Below are 19635 nucleotides of genomic sequence, written 5' to 3'. Positions count from 1 at the left end.
ACCCAACAACCACATTCCAGAGCAAAGGCCTGAGAGGAAGGCCTGAACAAGGAAGGGCTGCCAGATGGAGGAGAGGAAAGGTATCTGAAATAAACCTAAACCAATAATTCTTCATTGGGGAACAGGTCAGGAGTTTTCTCTCAGGCTCAGTGCTATCTGACAAGTATGTTTTTAATCTACTCTTCACTCTAAGGGGTTCAAGAAAACACACAGGGTTTCGCCTTTTCCATTTTACTGCTGCAACAACCTGTCAGGTAGATGGCGCAGGAAAAAATGGCTGCTCCAAAGGTCACCCAGTGAGCTTGATGGCAGAGTGGATATTTGAACCTGGCTGGCTTTCCAAGAGCCTAGTCAGACACGGGCCTTTTTCTTTCTCAGCAATGCACCATTCTATACTCTATTGGCTCTCCAACTGGTGAGGAACGCCTAGCAGTAGTAGTTGAATTTATTGTGTATGGCTATAAGCTGTAACAAGAGCCTCGTGTGGCGCAGAGTGGTAAGGCAGCAGACATGCAGTCTGAAAGCTCTGCCCATGAGGTTGGGAGTTCAATCCCAGCAGCCGGCTCAAGGTTGACTCAGCCTTCCATCCTTCGGAGGTCGGTAAAATGAGTACCCAGCTTGCTGGGGGGTAAACGGTAATGACTGGGGAAGGCACTGGCAAACCACCCCGTATTGAGTTTGCCATGAAAACGCTGGAGGGCATCACCCAGGGTCAGACATAACCTGGTGCTTGCACAGGGGATACCTTTACCTTTACCATATAAGCTGTAACAACGTAAAACATACAGCAATATAAAATAAGTTCAAAATATATAATATAACATACAACATTCAGATTCGAACAAAGTTACCAAACATTTCTCATAAATGCTTGTAATAAAACAGTGTAAGCCATGCTTCCGACAAAACCCTCTCTTAACTCCAGGCCCGTCAGGGCTACAGAGGCCTCCCCATATCCATGGAAGAAATCTAAATTCATATCACATGCACAAACATATACTTACGAAGCCATATTTAAAGAAGTCGTGAAGAAAATACACATGATTATGTTTCATTTTATAATTATAATGTTATAATTATGTTCCTAATCTATGATTAACTTGTACGGAGGAAACACAGCACTATCATGTATAACTACTGTATCCGTAGTTTCTTCTCTTAGGCACAGTATTATACAATAAAATTATCTGTGCAACCTTATGCCAAAGATCCTCTGATCTAAGGCTGCTGGATTCAACAAGTGTTGCTTGTAAAAACAAACATGGATCACTTTTGAAGATTCCACTTCAAGGACAGAACTATCCTTAGAAGACTGGGCTGGTCAGATCTTATCCTATATAAACAGGTTCAACCCTGGTTAACGACTTGGAAGGTAGGCCATCAAGGAAGTTGCTACGGGGAGACAGGCAATGAGAACCCACCTCTGAAAGTCTCTTGCCTTGAAAGCCCCATGGGGCTGCGATAGGTCTGCTTTCTATCACCTTATCTGTTGAATTAAATGCGGAATAAACTGTATCAGTTTCAGACATAAAATATTTTTAGATGATGACTAGGATTCTTTCTGCACATGGAGGATAAAGCACTTTCAATGTGCTTTTGCAGATGGATTTACCAGTGCAGAACAGGAAAATCTACTTCTAAGGTGCACTGAAGGTTCATTAACCCTTGGGTGCAGAATGGGCCTGGGTCTTGTTTGAGTCAAAGGCTGTTAAGGTTATAGGAACATATTTTGACCAGATCCTAGACAAAATGGTTTGGGGTTTAGCTGAAATATAAGCAGAGAATGATATATGGAACACTTAAAGATATTTTATTTGCAGCTTTACTAATAAAAATTACCACAGGAGTTCACACAATTAAAATATTAATAAGAACCACTAAAAAAAAGATCCGGGGCAAAGAAGGAGGCAAAACACTAGGTTTTAACCTAGTTATTAAATTCAAAACAACCCCTCCTGCCCACCAAGAAACCCTTCCACTGGCTGCCTGTCCCCAATGCTTCTAGCACAGCTACAGAGCAACAAACAGACATAACATAGAAAAAAGGACCTACTGAGCAATCCCAAGTGGAATTACAGTCTTCTGAGCCTCCGGGAGTTGATGCTTAGGAATACACTACTAGAGAAGCCCAGCTTCACACAACCTACAGCCACACATCCTCAGATATTATACTACTGTACTTATTTATCTTCTGGATTTTCTTAACTGAACAGGTACATCCCATCCCAGAGAGGAATAATTACAATAGTGCAACAACCAGAACATCAGAACAGCTCTGCTGGATCAGTCCACCCCAGCCAATGTGGCCAGGTCTGAATCTGCTCTACTATTGTAGCTAATAACTTTTTCATGACTCCTGCATTTTGCATTGATCTTTAAAGCAGGAGACACGTGATGTGTGAAAGGAAGATCTAGAACTCCACACCCAAGGTGACCATAGCCAAGCAGGGTTCACCAATGTTTATGGATCACATATCCCAAGCAGTTCTACTTTAAATGACAGTGTAGCTTGAATCAATACAACTGCAATTACAACTTATATCTAATATCTATCTAAAAATAAATAAATCAGAGAGGCTGCCTTGTGGTGCAAAATCCACTCACTGGTTTCACTCTTTGCATACTGTGCTGCTTTCTCCTCTGACCCTGAGCCAAGCCAGCAGGGGTAGTCAACCTGTGGTCCTCCAGATGTTCATGGACTACAATTCCCATGAGCCCCTGCCAGGACCACAGGTTGACTACCCCTGCTGGCTTGGCTCAGGGTCAGAGAAGAAAGCAGCACAGCAAATGCTGGCAGGGGCTCATGGGAACTGTAGTCCATGGACATCTGGAGGACCACAGGTTGACTGCAGGGGTAGTCAAACTGCGGCCCTCCAGATGTCCATGGACTACAATTCCCAGGAGCCCCTGCCAGCATTCGCTGGCAGGGGCTCCTGGGAATTGTAGTCCATGGACATCTGGAGGGCCGCAGTTTGACTACCCCTGGACTACCGCATTCAACTGAATCAGTTTCCTGTACCACTGGAGTCACCCAGGTGATCTTGACTTTGAAAGGTTGCATTCTCCCCAGCAGGGGACTAGCCTGGCACGATTCCCTGTGACTTGCTGCTTCTGAGTAAGCATGCAGAGAATGAGCAGGGGTCCTTCTTTCTGCCTTCTTTAATGAGGGACCTCAGATCGAAACCCTTTTATACTTAGAAGCAAGCCTGACTTGATTTAAATATAAATTATTTTCAAGGCTTTGTGCTTAGCTGGAGGGGGCATGTTAGGTAACTGCAGCTACAAGCAGCAGGTAGATTCCAGTGGGTGGCTGTGTTGGTCTCAAGCGGCACAACAAAACAAAATCAGAGTCCAGCGGCATCTTTAAGACCAACAAAGATTTATTCAAGGCGTGAGCTTTCGATTGCAAGCACTCTTCGTCCGACTAAGAACTGACCATCATGACAGTGGGTCTTAAAAGTGCCACTGGACAGGCTGATTTTGTTTTGTTAACCAGCAGGTAGCAACTCCAAAGCGGGAAAAGCAAACAAGGCGCGCAGCTCCACCTCCAAGCGGATGGCTTCCGAAAGACCCCCTCCGCCCGGGCCACACTTATTGTCCGCTCTTCTGGCACTTCAAATATTTGCCGGAGAAAGCCCAAACCGGCGCGCCTCCCGTCGGGCATTTTTCCACCGACAGTGCAGCCCAAGGATCCGGGGCAAGCGCTCGTGGGAACAGACCCGCCACTGCCCAGCCACCGAAGAAGGGGCAATTATCGCCCTGTGCGACGCGGCCGGACTTCGCAGCAGCAGCGGCAGGAGCATCTCTGAAAGAACCTCGGGTTACCTGACCGCCCCATCCGGTTGGTTTGACAAGCGCGGAGGTCTCAATGCGCTCCGTCGTTAAAGCCGCCGAGGGGCTCACAAACCTCCCCCGACGGCTGATCCCCGGCGGGAGACAACACTAGGGGGACGCAGGCAGGTAGCCCGGCCGAGCCTCCGCTAGGAAGTCCTCCAGGCGCCCCCGGCGAGAGCCCAGGGAAGACAAGCAGCTCACCTGGACGGCCCCAGACTAGATCCCGGCGGCGCTGACCTGCTCCAGGAGCCCCCTCCGCTGCTCGCCGGCTCTGGGGCTCGGGAGAGCCGCTTCGGAAGGCGCCCGGGCTCCGGCGGCCGCGCGTGGGAAGGGGGCGGGGCGCCCCGCCAGCCCCGCCCCCGCGGTCTTGTCAAAGCCGGGAAGCGCCGCCCCGCGCCCTCGCGCCGAGTCCTGGAGTGGAGAGCCCGACCTGGCCCGGGGGGGGGGGGGAGAGAGACGGCCGCTTCGGTGCTCGCTCCGCCGATAAAAGGAGAAGGGGCAGCAGCAGGCGTCCGGGGGCCCGAGCCTGGCCAAGGCTCCGAAATGGGTCGCTTCTGGGCGGGCGGGCCGGCCGCGTAAGGCTGGATCCCGGAATGGATCGCTGCGGCTGGTGCTGGAGCGCCTGTGCGAGGTGAAGCCATCTCCGAGCACCAGCAAAGTTCCTACACGCTGTTGAGTCATTACAGGCGGTTGCCAGGCGCCTAGAGCTCGGGAGACTCGCCCGCCGGCATTGCAGGGAAGGGGGGAGGCTGACTCTTCTGGGGTTCGGGTTGAGCGTGTTGCAGGAATGAAGGAGAGTGATTGGCTAGGACAGGGGTAGTCAACCTGTGGTCCTCCAGATGTCCATGGACTATAATTCCCATGAGCCCTGCCAGCATTTGCTGTCAGGGGCTCATGGGAATTGTAGTCCATGGACATCTGGAGGACCACAGGTTGACTACCCCTGGGCTAGGAGAACTGTGGCATTTCTGTGGGGTTGGGGGGGTACACTGGCCATGCTACTAGGGCTGTTCAAAGACAAGCTGCCCCCTCTCCCACAGAGCCCTTTCCAGCTTCATCGCCTCGTTCCTTGTGCAGTTTCACAATTGCCATTCTTGGAATCACCGGAATAAATTTGATTTTACTTGTATGTTTCAGTAAGTCGAAACAGGCTGGATCTTCTTAAGCAGATGGTTTACTGAATCCAGTACTTGTAGGAGTGGAAGACGCGGAATCCTGTTATTTCCAAGCAAACAAGCCATTTGATGCAGGATTTTGAATACATTCTGGATTTTGTTTTTCTTGCTGAGAATGCTGCCATACAGTCATAAATAAAGTGTGCAGATTTCTGCCCCTTATGAAAACAGCTTTCCAGACTGATGTTGCATAATACTTTGTCCCTTTGCCTTTTTTTTCTTTCTTTCTCAGCAAAGCACCATTTGTGCCTAATGGTGCTACTATTTTTGAAATGACAAATGTACGCTTAACAAAACAACTTTTTGGGATGTCTTCTGTCTATTCACATAGGAGAGATTACGTCTCAGTTTATTGAAGAGACCTCAAGAGATGTTGGAGTGGCATCAAGCTGGAAGCTTGCCCTAAATAGCTGCAATATAGCAAAAGTAGGTGGGTGATAAATTTGATGCCAGTTCTGTTGACATTTTTTACTCAGAAGTTATGGATTCTCTCAGCCTGTCACAAACAAATCACAGTGAAGTCTATTAAGTAGAGATGTAGCTAACATTAAATGCCTGTAAGTAATTTACATGCGTAGGAACTTGGTAGATTGTTCCTTTCTTATTCTTCAAAGTCATCCCATCCCCATCCCAAAAACAAATAGTGGTTTTTGGAGGCATGAGAGGATGCTGTATGATTGGAGCCTCCAATTTGGAGGCTCCTAAAAAGTCCCAGTGTTCATGCACATGTCTAGTACATGACTCTTTGGATTCCAAGCATGAAGATATGTGTATGTTCCAGAGATGGTGCTTGAGACACCACTGGATCTTTAGAATCGTGAGTAGCAAGTTTAGGGTCTTGCACCATCAAATCCAGATGCAATGCAACTACTGTTCTGCCCTGGAAGACCTGAGTACTCCTGTATTCCAGTTATTTTGATGGAGGGGAAAATTCTGCCTATCCAGTGTTTAGATGAAGATTACCACAGTGGAGCTTGGAGAACATGATTCCCCACACATTCTTTTCTAATGTACTGTTATAGATGCATTCTTTCAGGGGCATAAACATTGGGGGTGGGCTGAAGGGCTCGAGCCCCCCCCCCCCCCAGGTTGACCAATGGGGCTCAGCCCCCCCGGACAACCAAGTCCAAGTCATATTGACAAAGTCACAGGTACAATGGCAGCTGAGGCACAGGACTGCCCTACCCTACTGCAGGATGAAGCAAGGGTATCTTCGGTGTTCTAGAAAGAATATATCACCAGTGGCTGTAACAGAATGCATATGGCTGCAAAGTGTGTACTTGTTCATGTCTTGTGGATCTCAAACATCTGAAATTTATTCTATCAGTGTTCCCCAATCCCTGGCTGTGCACTGGTACCGGGCCGCGGCGGGGGGGGGGGAGGGAGGTGCGGGTGCTGGTGTGCCAGTGGGTCCGCCTCCCTCCCCCTGCTCCTGGCACAGCGAGTGCTGCACTGTGGGGGGGGGGGGGGAGGCGCACCTGCTGGTGCACTGGCAAGTGCTGGCGTGGAGTTGCTGCGCCTGCCCCCGCGCCCCCTCCCCCTGTGGCACGGCGCTCGTTGCGCTGCGGGGGGAAGGCATGGGCACAGGAGCAGAGCTGCCGTGCCTGTGCGTTTGCACCCACCGGTGCGCCGGCACCCACACCTCCCCCCCCCCGGGCTTCCTTTCTCCCCTCTGGTCCCCGACCCGATAAAGGTTGGGGACCACCACATAGTCTGGCTCTCCATGTGGATGCCTGGAAACTGTAGTGGAATGGTTTCAGTGTAGTCACAGGAAACGTGCCTCCCAAACCTGAACGGTGTGCAACTTAAAACTGCACAATTGGTCAGGAACTTGGGCATGATCCTTGATGCTTCTTTAACCATGGAAGCTCAAGTAGTCAAGCTACTAGTTGGCCCCGAGAACACCTTGCCATACTGATGTATGCAACAGTCACCTCTAGGCTGGATTATAGTAACTTGCTCTACACAGGCCTTCCCTGATCCCTCCTCTTGAAATTACAACTGGTCCAAGATGCAGCTGCTTGCAAACTGCATGGAGAATCCACAGATTGGTAATCCTTGGCCCCAAAGAAGCCTGCCTGGGCTCAACAAGAGCCAGGGCCTTTTCAGCTGTGGCCCCAACCTGGTGGAATGAACTCCCCAGTGAGATCAGGGCCCTAACAGAACTTAAACTGTTCCGTAGGGCCTACAAAAACAAGAATGCAGTCATTTCCTATAAAATGATTTATGTTATTTTAATAATAATTTGTTCTGAATATCTGTGTTTTTAAGGTGGACTTTTTAAGCAAAGTGCTAAGAAAGCAGGGTATATCAAAACCTAGGTGAAATAACTGGGGGTTTTATTTGGAGATGACTATGGGCACGGTGCAGAATTACCTCAAAATGTGCTTGTACTCACAGGATATGAGTTTAAAGTCAGCTATTAAAGTGAGTTTAAAGATAGCTATTAGTACACTGAACTCTGAACATTTTCCCTCCCTTAATCCCCCATGGCCCCACCTCCAAAGGCCCCTCCCTTTGATGTCACTGCCTCCTCCCTATGATGTCACTGGGCCTCCCCCCCCCCCGGAAATTGAAAACTCTACGCCCCTGCATTCTTTGGCATTCAGGGAACAACAGAAGGGTTACATTTGACTGTCTATGGCATCTTTCCTAACTATGCAGCTGAACTTGCTGTTCAGATTATTGCCAACAGACTTGTGAAGAACTCAGAGTAGCTATCATTATTTGTTTACGTGGCCTGGAGACCTATGGTATCATTTGGGTTTAAACAGCTTATTTTTTTTATTGCCTTAATTGTACTCCAGATAATTCTGCCTAATGAAAGACCTCAGCTGTGATGCATAAGTAAAAATGATCCAGCATAATATCCGTTCTCCCTGCCCTGAGTTTCCTCTGTACAATGCAGTGCTGCCTCTTTTATGCTATTATTAAGATGCATTTTTACAGATGCCAATAGGATCTCTTCCATTTATTAAGATTATACTCCCTATGTTCTCTATAGTCTCCCTCCTTCCATTTATAATTTGCAGTTCCTAGCCTGCTTATGACTATACTGCAACCTGAATAACCTTCACAGTCACAATACCCTGTGCAGTTTGTACGTTTCCTCCCTCCTTCTCTATTCCTTTCACAGCCTGGCTATTACCCACCAAATGAGTTATAATTGTACCGTATTTTGCCACTTTTCACAGTATGCGGATATCATGCAATCACACCATATTATTTAGCAGTAGGCACCAAGGAAGGCTCTGCAAGGGCAGGCACACAATATGCAAGTGCTCAAGCATCCTTTATTGCCGTCTCTTTGCTGCTTACAAATCCCCTTGTGCCATTAGGAATTCCGTGATCAGCAGAGTTGTAGGTAGCTCTGTCAGTCCATAGAAACCCTTTCCAAATAGCAAATGTGGCTGGTCCTGGCAAAGGTTTTGTAAAACTGTCGGTGCTAAGCTTTGGTTTGTCAGACAGCTCCTGTGGTACAAATTCCAGTGAGCTTAGCTGGTGTTAGCCCCTCTCCTCATGAACCCCGTAAGATGATCCAATATGATGAACTTCCAAAATACCCTGGGAGATCTGGGAAGTCTCAGTGGTGGCTCTGTGTCTGGTGACCCTCTGAAAAAGGGGTCTCCAGCAGGGGTTGTCTGCAGTCACCTTTCTTGGCATCTGCCAGGCTATTTTAGAAAGTGGGCAGGGCAGGTTGGTGCCATTTGCGATGTCCATTTAATCTCTTGCTAGGAACTGCCCCAGTGTGAATAAAGCCTTAGGCATGAAGTGGGCTGAAACTGCACTGCCCTCTTCTCCCTCCCACCCCAAAGTTGGGAGCCAGTTTTTTTGCTGAAGACTGGATGCAGTGCCAGGAGCAGAGGACCTGTTTGGCAGGCATGACGTTCCCTGATCGATCCCAGCATTTCTTCAAAGTAAGACAAACAAGAGGACTGTAATGAACCTCGACCTGCAAGTTTGGAGAGCTGGTGTGAGAAGGATGGAGATGGATCCTGAGCAGGTTCAGCGAGAACCTTGGATTAACTCTGCTGTCTGCCTGGGAAGCTTGGCAGCTTTGTGTTAGGTACCAAAGGACCAGTCACCATGCCAAGGCCAGTCCTTGTGGCATAAAGGAAACATTCTTGTATGAGTCTGAACGCAACAGGCAGGCATTTCAAATAAGAGTCTTAATTGATTTACTTTTCTTTCTTTCTTACTCATTTATTATTTATTCATTATTATTTTTATTTATTCATTTCTTCCTTACTGAGACTCAGGTTAGAGTTTCTTTTTTTAAAAAAATGCAATAAAAAGAGAATAATATATACCATAAACAAGTCAATAAAGGTAAAGGTATCCCCTGTGCAAGCACTGAGTCATGCCTGACCCTTTTTTTCATGCGTTCAACCTACAACCATATCCCCTTTATAAAACCACGCTCCTGAACAATTCCATTTTAAATGCAGAATGATAAAAATTGAGGGAGGCCAATATATCACGTGAGGCCCACAAAAGCGAGTCCTGACTGCTCATACCCATTTGCAGGGAAGGCTGCATCTTTCGAAGACTCTGTTTTGGACAGTAGAATTGCCGCGGCAGAACATAGTGGAAGAGGTGGGCCCTAGGCCCCAAATGAAGATTTTGGTAGGTGATATCCAGCATGTTGAACGGAACCTGGAAATTAATTTGGTGGAATGGCTGCAGAACAGGTGTGCTATGTATACTTTGCCTAGCTTCTGATAGTAATTGAGCAATGACATTCCATAGGCTGCCCTGTGATGCTGGGTTTGACCAGGTAAAAAAATGTGCATTGAATATTAAAAGAAGGGTAATTAATGGTTGTGCTTCTTGATTGGTTTCTCAATTTGTCTCTCCACCGGTTGGTAGCGTGTAGTTACGTTACAGTGATATGTATTTTGGCATTGAGGCATAGAACCTTTTCCCTTGAGCCTCTGGCATTGCAGTGCCTTACCTGAAGGAACTGAGAAATGCCAATTTTGCCTTCTTTTTAAATAAAAAAGAACTCTAGCTAGTGGATACGTGCATGGCCTGTAGCACACATATTTATTCATTTTTAAATGCTTTGTTTTTCCATACAGCCAAAGCATTCTGCATTACATTATTAAACATTAAAAGCAGAGTCCAGTAGCGCCTTTAAGACGAACAAAGATTTATTCAAGGCATGAGCTTTATAGTGCAAGCACTCTTCCTCAGATTAACTTAGCTTGCACTCGAAAGCTCACACCTTGAATAAATCTTTGTTTGTCTTAAAGATGCTACTGGACTCTCATTTTATTGTGTTACTTCAGACCAACAGGGCTACCCATTTGAATCTATTATTACACATGTTATTTCCACTAGGGGGCGATGGCTTCTGGGTGCAAGTATTAAAGCCAGTAGCTTCCAAATGTGAAGGCAAAGATTATCACTGTGTGAATAAATGAAACGAGGGGAACCAGATGCAAAGGAGATCAGGCCTGCATTTACTTAGAATCTCAACAGGTGCAGCATGTTTTTCATCTCTGAGAAGCTGCATCTGTAAAATTGCCTCTTTAGCACTCTTGCTTTTCTTCATATCTCATTTCCGTCTGCAATGATTACAGTTTTTTCTGCAGCCATAACGAGAATTTATTTATCTTCTTGCATGAGAATTCTATCAGTCTAGACATAGAAAAACATTTTTTAAAGTTTCTTCCTCACCCTGACTTCTGAATTATGAGAATGCATTCTCTTCTATAGACCTGGCCTAGGTGACTTCCCAAGGATATAGACCAGGGATAGTCAAACTGCGGCCCTCCAGATGTCTATGGACTACAATTCCCATGAGCCTCTGCCAGCGTTCACCCTGCCAGCCCCTGACATATTTGAGGGTGCATCAAAACATACCCTGAGTTTTACTAGCGGGACCGAAATAACTGCATGAGTACAATCTTCTTGCATGTTGGACAGAAGCCAGCTGTGCACTGTTCTGATTAGCTGGAGTCTGTGCCATCATGAATCCATCCAACATGGGGGAAATGTTTTTATATCTAATGTTTTAATTTTTTTATTAAATTACACACAATCAGCAGACAAGCCCCAACAAAAACAAGACAAACCCCCCAACACAACTCTGTAGCTTCATCAATCTTTTGATTCCTGTAGTGTAAACCATGTCTATTTCATCTATTACATTTCATCCATTAATCATAATTCAAGTCTCAAGTTACAATATTATTTCACATACCTGACAGTCTGAAAATTTCCTTAGGTAATTTGCTAAAACAATCCAAATTATATTGAAATCATCATTCTTTTTTCCCCCTTGAATTACTTTAATGTTATTTGTTAATTTTTCCAAAATCATAAACTGCCTTATTTTCTTTCGCCAAATATCTACTGAAATCTGCATTTTTCCAGTTAGTGGCAATTATCATTCTGGCTGCTACAATCAAAAAGTTCACCAATGTTTTCTCCTTACATTGAGCATTTTCATTCAGAAATAAATTGAGGAGAACCAATTGGACTGAAGGTTCTAACTTCACTTTCATAATTTTTCTAATTTCCATAAAATCTTTCTCCCAGAATTTCATTATTGCTGGACATTCCCACCACATATGAATGAAAGTTTTTATATTTAATATTTTAAAAGTATTTCTGTGTGCATTGTTGATGGGAAGTACTTTCTTTGACCTGATATGCACAGTAAGAATTTGATTTCCCCCAACATGTTTTTGTTTGTGAGAAAGTAGCTCGGGTAGTCAAACTGTGGCCCTCCAGATGTCCGTGGACTACAATTCCCATGAGCCCATGCCAGCATTTGCTGGCAGGGGCTCATGAGAATTGTAGTCCATGGACATCTGGAGGGCCACAGTTTGACTACCCCTGGGTTAATGTTTTAGATAGTCCATGGCTGGGCACATCCCCTCCTAATTCAGAGTCCTATTTGACATCTTTCAGTTAAATTATGTAGCAATCTTTGCAGATGAGGGAGTTGTCTATATACCTCAGGAGCCCTGTTCCTACAACCAATTACTCTACTTTGACAAGGCTCTGAAAGGTACTTGCATCAACATTTAAGTAGTCCTTATGAGGAGCAGGCTATGCAGAATGCCTGGGAAAACAGAATGTTCCTGACTGCATCTAATGTTCTTTTACTGTTCATGACAAATTGACACAGCAAGCCTTGGGAATTGGAACCGTTGCTATGGAAACAGCCCTGATCTCCAGAGATAATTTCAAATTGCCACTGTTAATCTGTAATGGGCTAATTAAAATAAAGTTGTACAAAATTCTCTGTATTTCATTTTGAAGCATGTCCCCCTGGCACATTGTCTTACTATCTGTGTGGCAGCAAAACAGGGTGCATGTGTGTACCTCTGCAAGCATGTGAGTGTAGTGTTTATATTAACATAAGTAGCAAAGCTGTGAAAGGGGCAGGGGAAGTGCCCTCCTGGCTGCGAGCCCCTCCACGAGGCGGCAAGAGGGCTTTGCAGCTGAAGGGAGGCTGGAAAGCCTCCCTTCCTGGCTCTTACCCATCGGCAGCATCTCTGCAGCCCAGCCTCCTGTTCGGTGGCAAAGCCCTGTCTGGAGGCAGTGGCACTGCTAGCAGTCAAGGAAGGGAGGGCGGGAGCTGGAGAGCAAGGGCCAATCAGGGTGGACCTGGATGGACAGGGCTCTGGACAATCTCCTTCCAGGAGGCTGTTTCCCAAATATAAGGAGCAAAATAGTGTTAAGTATGTCCAAGGAGCATATTCCTCATTTAAGATTGAAGCAGTTCTCTAAAAAAACTGTGCTTTAACAATCTAAACATGCTTTTTATAGGTCCCATTATGGTTTATTACTTAAAATAGCTTCGCCCCAGAAAATCACAGCTTAGCCTAATGTTTCTGGCTTCGAGAGGTTTATTAGGATTTTATTGTCCGTGTTTGAGTTTGTTGCTGTTATTGTTGTCAGCCACTCAGTCAAGTCTGAACAATCCCATGCTCAGCTGTTGCCACCATCTCCGATCCTGCTCTATCCCCCTCAGCCATGCAATGTTCTGGCAGGTGTCCACCTTGATCGCGCCCAACCACCATGCTCTTTGTCGGCCTGGTTTCCTTTTTCCACTGACCAATCCTAGCAGAATCACTTTCTCCACTGAGTTGGATTGCATGATATGACCAAAGTAAGTGAGCTGGAGTTTTGTGATCTTTGCTTACCAATGATATATCAGACTTTATGCGTTTTAGTATTTCCTTGTTCATGATTTTTGCCTTCCCTTTCCTCTCCCAAATTATAATTATGTCCCCCAAATTATAACCCATCTAGGAGGTTTGCCTGGCCACCAGTTTATCTAAACCACCCCCTGTGCATAGCCAAATGGCACAAGCAGAGATATATCATGTTACAGGGCTTGCTGAAGTTCTCTAGCTTATGGTCCTTCAAAAAAAAAATCAACTGACAGCCACCCCAACATGCCACCAGCTATATTCAGTGGTCTGGCAGGGACATGCTAACCATCATTCTGTGGTCCCCGGGCAGCCAGAAAAGAGATTCAAGAGGCTTGCCATCCAGTTGATTGGCTGTGTTTAAATGTCAGAAAATAATGCCGGATGCAAGCTCTGAGCAACTTGACAGGTTAATTCTGCCCCCTCTTCACTTCAACTGGCACTCAGGTGCTTGTAACATTCTGTTCTTTCTAGAACTTTTTCAGTCCTCATCAGGCTAGCTTAGGGGTTTTCTTCTGGTGAACTGGTAAGTGTTTTGCGGAATCTAAAGTAGATACTTTGCCTATGTGGCCTCATTCTGTTGCTTTTTCATCCATGTGGGGGGAAGAAGAAGAAGAAGAAGATTTGGTTCTTATGCTACTTTTCTCTACCCAAAAGAGGCTCAAAGTGGCTTACAGTTGCCTTCCCATTCCTCTCCCCACAACAGACACCCTGTGGGGTGGGTGAGGCCGAGAGAGCCCTGATATCACTGCTCGGACAGAACAGCTTTATCAGTGCTGTGGAGATCCCAAAGTCACCCAGCTGGCCATGTGGGGGAGTGCAGAATCGAACCTGGTATGCCAGATTAGAAGTCCGCGCTCCTAACTACTACACCAAACTAGCTCAGCCATAGAGAAAGTAATTCATTCTCTCATTGTTTTACCCCATGTATAGTGTCCTTAAACACTATACATATAGTGTTTGACATATATTATAAGAAGAAGAAGAGTTGGTTCTTATATGCCGCTTAGAAGTCCACACTCCTAACCACTACACCAAACTGGCTCTTACAATCTTGACATATATCACAATCTAAAGCATGAACAGACATATTAAGAGTGGCCGCTTATTGTATGTGGGTTTATAACACTATTACCTGCTTGTCCATGTAGGTGCTCTCATCCAAGTGAATTAGAAAGGCGGATGCTTTGGGGTAATATGTTTTATGGTCCCCTGTGGAGATAAAAGCTGCTCTTTGTTGAATCGACTTGGTAAGAAGCCATGCTGCTGGTTCACAGCAGGTTGGATTTCTGGGTTTGCTTTTACTGGAGAATTTGTGTGAAATTTGAGTTTGGTGGCTGTGCAGGGAGAGGAGCAGGAGAAGAGCGGCTTCTTGTGTGGCTGCTCTGTAATCTTTGTAAACCTTTCTGTGTTACAGATACTAGATATGTGCAAGATGGATGAAGCAAAACCTGGGAATTTAACGTGCTTTTCAGGCTTTGTGCCTAACAACAAATGCTGCCTGTTAAGAATGAGCTGCAGCTTCCATAATTTCTAAATACCTTTTGGCCCAAATAAAGCTAAGAGGAGCCTGCTTGTGTAGGGGCTGGCATTTTTGGTACCTGTTTGTGTGGAGGTTGGACTATTGGACAGTGGTAAGGAAAGCTACTGAGCTGAGGAAATTAGTGAAAAACTCCTTGGGAGAAAAATTGCCTTGCTTCTCCATTCCTCTGGTTTTTCTGTTTATTCTCAGAGACCATAAAGCTTTCCTTCTCCCTGCCCAGCCTTTGCTTCTGGATAGAATAAGGCATGCCTACAGAAGATTTTGCCTGTTGGTTTGTAATACTCCAGAATATGATCTTGCAAACAGGACCAAACAAGGTCCACTTTCTTTTTCTTTGTGGGTTTATCTTTCACTACCGTAATAACAAGTATATTGAAGTATACTCTCATAATAAGCCTGCAAATTACTACTAAAGTTTTTTTAAGTATGAAGGTTATGATACTATTACTTTAAGTGGATTTAGTTGCATTTCCTTGAGACATTAAAAGGATCCTTTGCAGGAGATGATTTGGCAGCATCAGCAATTTTACTGCAGCTTGAATTCAGGAAAATATTCATGCAAGAGTGTGACATGGTATCATATTAGTGGCTTCTAACTGTCCAGAGTAGGGGTTCCCAAAGTGGGTGACATGACCCCCCTGGGGGCAATGGAAGGATCCGGGATTTTCCATTGCATAATTATTCTCTCTCTCTTCCCCCCCCCTATTCATCTTTCTTCCCAATGAAGACCCAAAGTGGATTTTATTAGTGCCTTTTACAAAGTACTTAGATATTTTTTCAAGCTTAAAAGATGGCTACTGCACAATATCAAAAAAGAAGTGTGGGCAATATAGTGTGGTTTGACTTGGTTGACCTAACACAAGGAAAGAGGTATGTGTTTGTGTTTGTGTGTAAGGGGACTGGGAGCCAAGGGGATGGTAGCCAAAAAAGTTGGGGAATCACTGGTGTAAAGGGAGAAAAAGACAATCAAACAGATGCACAAAGGACACTGGACATTGGAGTATGTTCAGAATGCCTGAAACTGACCAAACATGAATTCAGACACAGAAAATCTTATCCTGAACTATACATCATGTAAAAATACAGAGACTATCAGCACGAACAAATCCCTTATCAATGTATCTAATTCTCAATGTGGTCAAATCTGTAGCTATTTAGATACAAAAATGAAAGTCATTAACATCCCCCCCCCCCCAAATCATTGAACAGACTGGAAATTCATGCTAGGTTTACAAAAAACATCTGAAATTTAAATTAAAAATATAAACATTGGGAAGTTAACCCTCCAAATAAGAAAGCATCACCTGTAGCTTGAAGAACCAAACTCCCTCAATGGCTGTTGCTAGGCAGCCACACATTACCAGCCTTCAAGTCTTGGTTTCTGTCAGCAAACGCTATGGGAGAGACCTTCCAAGGCTGTTTTGGCTTTTGAAGGAGGGTGCACCAGGGCCAGAAACCACCGGGTAACTTGCGACTGTGTGATTTACATGAGTCCTGCAAACCCAGCTGCTTGCTAAAGTTAAACATAGTCGCCTCTTGAAAGCCAGTGTGGTAGTTTCACACTAGGAACTGAGATGCCCAGGTTCAAATCCCAGTCTGCCACAAATTTGGGCTCTTTCCACTCTGACCTAGATAGACCAGGCACGTCCAGTCATGAAAGCCAAGCAGGGTTACCCTCGGTTAGTATTTGGATGGGAGACCTCTTAGGAAAACAAGGGTCACGATGAAGAGGCAGGCAATGACAAAACCACCTCTTAATATCTTTGCCTGGCTGCTAGACAATCCCACAATCATAGAATCTCTTGCCTACACCACACATACACCATATGATAAATAACCTAACTTACCTGGTAGGATTCTTGTGAGGATAGAATGGCGTAAAAGAAATTCATGTAAGCTGCTTCAGGTCAGCAATGGGGAGAAAGGCAATAATTTGTGGCTACTTTGTAGCTCTGTGGTAACAGTGTGTGGAGGGGGACAGAATTTCATTTTCTTATGCCTAGTGGCAGTAGGTGAAATAAGTTCTCCCCAGTGCCAGCTCAGATAATTAGGTTATATTAGGTGGTGTAATTTTAAAAATATTATATTATTTTGTTTGTTACACCCATAGGCACATTTGTGTTGTGAGCTGCCTCAAGCCTCTTAGGGGAAAATCAGGAGTGGACATAATAAGTTACATTATATATAGCGAACATACATTTTTTGCATTTGACTCTCTTACCTGCTGAAGCCGCTAGGTGGCGCTCAACCTTAAAGCAATTTGCTGATAAACGGAGAGATTAGTTCCTTTTTAAATATAAAATAACTAGATATTCTGTATGACAGGTATTTTGAAAGTACCATAGTGTGAAACAATGACAGGCTTGCTTTTCTTGTACAGCAAGCTGCAAATGAAAATATTGTGATTAGTTGTCATTGATTTCCCCCCTTACTAAATTTTGCATCGTCTCAATACAAATGTTATCATAAATGGTATTTTAATTAAAGTGACAATTCTTTTATGTTAAATAATCCAATCAAAATATACTTTGTATAATAGTTTTACAAGCCTAATATAGAGGCACGCATAAAATATTTTGCACAATGTCATCTAGCAATGATCAAACTTTTATAGAAAAGGAATTAATTTTATCCTAAGATACATGTTCGAATTTGTAAGTGAAGCCCTTGTCCATTTACTGTACCAAATAAACTACATTTGCTCTGACAGGTGGGGTCATCCAATTAAACAAACCTTAGGGCGATAACGGACTGGATGCTGGAAGATCCAAACCCTGCTCTAACCAGCATTAAATATACATGTATTTCAAATTCACATGAGCCCAGTTTGTGCTGGAACCAGCAGGGAGCGGAGAGGGAGTTTTTAAATTCTTCAACTCCTGCATGTGCTTGCCTAATAAACCAACTATTCACCCACCCTGCACTCCTAACCTTAGGAGGAACAGAAGTAAGTGCCCATTTATTTTCCTTCCCTTCCAAGGAAATTGCATGTGTGCACTGCCCTACTATGAGCATCTGAAATACAGTTATTAAAGATACTGAAAAATTAACAGCAGTTGTCTTGTCCAGTTTTACCATTAATCATTCATATAATAGTTTAAGTTAAATTACTTGTGCATCTCCCCAACAGGACAAATAATGGTTCAAGTTAGGAAAATGGCATAGTGGGAAGAGGAAGGAGTCCCCCCCCCCACAAATATGCTGTGGATCCAATCGGAATCAGGCCCTGATAGTTTTTCTAAATGGACTTGGCCATTGTCATCCTGCTGTAAGTTCCCCAGATGCTCACATGGCAGCCGTACAGTATAGTTACCCTCCTTGGAAGGTAAAATAGTTTTAAAAAATGTTTTGGGGATATTTCAGTGACTGGAGTATTTTAGCAGACCTGTGTGGGGTGACATTTTGGGAAGGTCCAATACTATATGATTATACATTTTTAAATTCTTTCTATACACTGTAATCCACCTTGTGACTCAGTGAGAAAGGTGGGCTATAAATATAACATTTCAGTGATGAAGTACAGGATACAGCAGGGGTAGTCAAACTGCGGCCCTCCAGATGTCCATGGACTACAATTCCCAGGAGCCCCCTGCCAGCATTCACTGGCAGGGGCTCGTGGGAATTGTAGTCCATGGACATCTGGAGGGCCGCAGTTTGACTACCCCTGATACAGGATATATATTGGCTTCTGTATAACAATATCTGTCCTAAACCATGATATAGATTTCAGTGTAATTGTTTTTTTTTAAGCAGTATATGTAACCACTGCATTATTTCTGTATCCAAAGCAAGAATTCAATGGATATTGTGAAGGCAGTTAGAAGATCAAATACCATTGATGGACAGAATTTTCTTGGAGACTTCAAAAGGCATTTCCATTAACTGATTTCTGAAGATACACTAGATTTTTTTTTAAAGGAATGACAATGTGTGGGAATCTTTCATTAATGGCATGTTAACAGTTTGTTAACAGATGAAACTCAAATACTTTGGCCACCTCATGAGAAGGAAGGACTCCCTGGAGAAGAGCCTAATGCTGGGAGCGATCGAGGGCAAAAGAAGAAGGGGACGACAGAGAATGAGGTGGCTGGATGGAGTCACTGAAGCAGTCGGTGCAAATTTAAATGGACTCCGGGGAATGGTAGAGGACAGGAAGGCCTGGAGGATCATTGTCCATGGGGTCGTGATGGGTCAGACATGACTTCGCAACTAACAACAACAACAACAAATATTATCCTGAGCCCTTTCTCCTAGAGGGGAAAATGAGTTTGTGTTTAAGAAAAGAGGGGTAACTTTTTTCAATGTCATTGTGGGTGAAGAATGGAAAGACTCCTTAAGTTGCATGTTTGAATTTGACCCAAGTCTCTAGCAAGATTTCCACATATTAGCACATTATTCCTTTTTAAAAAATCTAGTGCACTTTAGAAATTGGATATAGAGAGAATCTTACTAGAGACTTGGGAAGTCACTTCTGGTTAGCAGAAATCATAAAATGAAATTGTATAAAATAAATCCATTACAACTTTCTGTAGGATCAAAAGCCAGCTGTAAAAGCCCAATAAAATGGCAGCTAAGGCAACACTATAAACTAAAATCAGCCATACTAACATCATACAAACAAGCAGTGCAAACAATAAAAAACCCTTTGCCTAAAAGCCAAAGAAAAAGAGAAAAGATTTTGACCTTGCAGTTAAAACAGCAGGCACCAGGCATCTAGTGGATGTCCTTAGCAGCTTTACTAAAAAGGGGAGGTAAGATGGGGATGGGGGTCATTGACACAAATCTCAACCAGATGGGAGATAGTGGTCCTTCTACTACATGACCAAACTCCTCTCCCAAGCACTTGAAACTGCCAATGAAAGCTAGGAATTTTGTGAGCACACTGTGCCCCTGGCCCCCTCTCGTACCTTTT

At 44.4% G+C, this 19635-nt stretch overlaps 1 protein-coding gene across 2 annotated transcripts in view; it reads right to left on the bottom strand.

The window, feature by feature from the left end:
* Positions 1-4213, bottom strand: part of WIPF3 (WAS/WASL interacting protein family member 3) — a 43872-nt gene extending 39659 nt beyond the window's left edge. Inside the window, exons 1-2 of one of the 2 annotated variants that reach the window (XM_077303571.1) lie at positions 4036-4213; positions 1422-1486 (exon numbers count right to left, since the gene is read on the bottom strand). The gene's annotated coding sequence lies outside the window, so the exon portion shown is untranslated. The remainder of the gene's footprint in view (positions 1-1421; positions 1487-4035) is intronic. The other variant, XM_077303570.1, reaches the window with a different exon arrangement.
* Between the last annotated feature and the right edge of the window lie 15422 nt (positions 4214-19635).

Source organism: Paroedura picta, chromosome 11, assembly GCF_049243985.1.
Source record: "Paroedura picta isolate Pp20150507F chromosome 11, Ppicta_v3.0, whole genome shotgun sequence".
Classification (NCBI taxonomy): Eukaryota; Metazoa; Chordata; class Lepidosauria; order Squamata; family Gekkonidae; genus Paroedura; species Paroedura picta.
The sequence above is the reverse complement of the archived record's forward strand: the minus strand, read 5'-3'. Positions and strand labels throughout refer to the sequence as shown.